General features: G+C 34.8%; 1 pseudogene; it reads right to left on the minus strand.

Moving 5' to 3' along the window:
- Positions 1–427: 427 nt before the first annotated feature.
- On the minus strand, positions 428–2,618 carry LOC141532171 (chitooligosaccharidolytic beta-N-acetylglucosaminidase-like; annotated as a pseudogene).
- Between the last annotated feature and the right edge of the window lie 846 nt (positions 2,619–3,464).

The raw sequence follows: 3,464 nt of genomic DNA on the forward strand, positions 1-3,464 counted from the left end.
CTCTCGATAAAGAAAAATATAACATCGCTACGGTGATTGCGATGAAAATGGTTAATTGTCAAGGAATGCCTCACAGTGAGAACCGCCGTATAACCGTGGATGTGAGAAAAAAAATAATCAGGGTTGCAGTGTATGCTTCAGGGGTAAATTCACGGCGTCTGCCATCAATGTCTTTGAAGAATGAAATATTTGATTACCAAGGCAAAAATATAAGTTACTATGAACTTGCGGTCAAATGCTTCAACGATTCAACGCTTTGGCTGATGACCAAAGATAGGAAACTTGTTGAGGCGATTACTAAATCGTTATGTAATCTTGAATGTAAGATTAAAGATGGATACATCAGTATGAGTAAGTTTATCATTGTTCTGAGAGCAAGAATTTTTGTATTTGAAAAAAATTTGAGGCTTATAGAAAAACTTGGAAGAATTATTTAGAATTATTTATTAGAGCATTTTATATTTAGTTTTATTTTTTTATGATTTTACGAATAATATAGTGTATGTTTCTACAACTATAGTTTAATTACAGTGGCCTTGATTCTGCTGACACCATTCAGGTTCAGTAGTATCAGCTAAAATTCCTCTCTTAACTAATCGTTCACGATGAAGAATCAATCTTTGCTCAGCAGCCTTCCAATTTGAACCTGGCTCGGCCCACAATCTTTCAGCCATTGCGGCTGATCTAGGCCACAGACGATTGTCCACTGACGAACTGCCAGCAATTTCAGTCCAAAGGGCAGCTTCTCCTCCTAAAAATGAATATATCATATCAAGCTAATGAATTCTAATTTAAATTGAAGAAATATTTACCTAGAATCAGGTGTTTCTTGCTCGTAACTCCTTGGCTTCGAGCGATTCGTAGAGGTGAGTTATCGTAAATTTTTTGCCAAGTTTTGTAGGGTGAACACCATCCGTTTCCGGCTCCAATCCAAGCCCCGAAGCTTAAAATAAGATTTTTTTAAATCTACACGTGTTAAGATTGCTAAAAATTTTTATTTTCTTACCCACAATCAAGATAAAGTGCGTCATAATTGGAAAAAATAACTTGAAACTTATTGTCCAACAATCTTTTAATCGTCTTATCTTTTACATCTGTCCATATCTGTATAATATACTTCTGAGGATCCAAGTGTCTCAAGTAATTCTGATCCGTAAGTGTACTCGTCCATAAAACAGCCTTTATATCCTTCCCCCCATTAGCAATCTGTAATTGTTCATAAGCTCGCGTCTAAAAATGACTCCAAAGTTTCATATAATCAGCGGTGGACGTGCTCCAATTCTTCTGTCTCATCCATCTTTTAATCAACTCTGATGACTGCCAACAACTAAGTCTAACTTCGTCTCCATCCATATGAAAAATGTCAGGCTTGAAGTCTTCCAGCATATCTTTGTAGAGTCCCTGCAGCACTTCGTAGACCTTCTCACTAGTTGGATTTAAATTTCCACATGGAGGTCCTGCACAATAACGATAATAAGGTTTGGCGCGAAAGCAGACAACAGAATCGTTGCCAACCCATTGCCAGCCTTCACCCACATGAGCTGGCGCATCCAACTCTGGAATCACTCGCACACCATGATAAATACCAGCTTCAACAATTTCTTTTACATCATCAGCAGTGTAGACTTTTTCAGGCGAATAGGCTCCGTATCGGGACATGTTCGGCCATGTGCGACTCTCGTAAGCAAAACTTGGAGAATCTGTTATGTGCCTGTGGAACGTGTTCAATTTGGACATCCCCATTGCTTCGAGTGTCTTCAGTATGGTTTTCTTGTTTATGTAATTGCGGCTGGTGTCTAGTAAGATTCCGCGGTACGGATAAACAGGAGCGTCGGTGATCGAAACATTTGTTAGCATCTGGTATTCCTTGGTCAAGTAGTTGAAGGCTATCAACTGCGACAACGTCTCCAGAGCGTTGCGCACTCCAAAGTAAGTTTCCCCTCTAATTGTTACGGGAATGGACGAAGAGTTTTTCTGCTGTATGTTCAACGTGTAACTTTCGTTGGTGTTAAGAGTCAAAGCAGTATCATCGTAGTTCTTCAAGCCTGTGATGGTGATATTAAGACCGACCTTATTAAAAGTGGTTGACTTCACTCCAAGCTTCTGAAAGTTTAACATCAAGTTCTTAACCTTGCGTAAGAGCAATATTCCGCCTTTAGATGTTGAGTTAGCCAAACGTAGCCTTATTATTTCCGGGTTCATGATTTCTATCGAAGTGCTGAGGGAATATGGACCTGTTGGTCTCGGCCACAATCCACCTGCGTCACCGCAAAGTAGCTGACATACTTCCAAAGATTTTGGCGAACGTACTTCTGGTGTTATTTCATATTTATTGCAGCGGCCATTTACGCATTTGAAGTGCCATGGTGAACTACAATAATTAATTAATAAAAAAAAATTGAAGGAAGAAGTCAAAGATCCTTACTTGTAGACTTGACCCTGGACCCAAGTTTGCAAAATGAAAAAAATTAGCAAGCAACGCATTATCAACTGGTAGTTTGTAATCGTACTGAAAGTGTGCGTCACAAAGCTTTGTTTTATACTCCAAGAAATATTATTTATTTTTCAATGATTTTTATTTATAGATTAGCTTGTTACGATGTATGATTCATTTAACCGTGTAAAAGTATTTTTTATATGTAAGACAAAAAATAAACGTGTAGAAACCTTAATGCTGTGATAGTTATATTTTTTTTTCATTGGATAAAATGAAATTAAATTTATGTTATCTTTTGCATGAATTTTTTTTTTAGACAAGTTTTGGAATTATTTTTTTACAAATATTATATCGTTTATATACATAAAAATGCTTCAATATATAAAACTATAATTCAAAATTTATGTTTTTATAAATTGGAAGAAAAAATTATCACAAATAAAAAAAGCAACTACGTAAAAATAAAAAATAAAATTTATCAAAGTTTATATTCATCGGCCAAGTGCGAGAGAGAAGATATAAGATGCTACTGAGATAGTAAGCGCAAAATATAGTGTAGAGTATCCTTGAAATCTAGAGAAGAGTAAGAGAGTAAGCGTGATGCATAATGTCAAAGTTTTGAGTAAAGTGGGGAGAAGGGTGCGAGGACAGAGGGTCAGTTTTCTGACCTGGGAAGGACTAAATCTATCAAACATACAATTTAAATAGTTGTAACGAATGTATTGTGTTTAAATAAATTTATTTTAAACAAAATATTTTTTTTTTATTTAAGTAATAATCAGAGCGAAAAATGATTTATTAAAAATACAATTTTGATTTTTTCATGTCTTATTTTTAAAAAAATTTCCTTATTTCACCAAAATTATAGAAAATTTTTTAAAAAAAATTCAGATCATACTATACCATTTCTGAATAATTAATTTTTTAAAAACGATCGAGTTAATTTTTGAAAGAAAATTTGTATAATTTCGGTGAAAAATAAATTTTGCAAAGGAACTACCTTAAAATTAATTTTAACAATGATTGC

This window comes from Cotesia typhae, unplaced genomic scaffold (genome assembly GCF_013202065.1).
Source record: "Cotesia typhae breed Kobodo isofemale line unplaced genomic scaffold, CoteBio_Ctyphae contig_59, whole genome shotgun sequence".
NCBI classification, from domain to species: domain Eukaryota; kingdom Metazoa; phylum Arthropoda; class Insecta; order Hymenoptera; family Braconidae; genus Cotesia; species Cotesia typhae.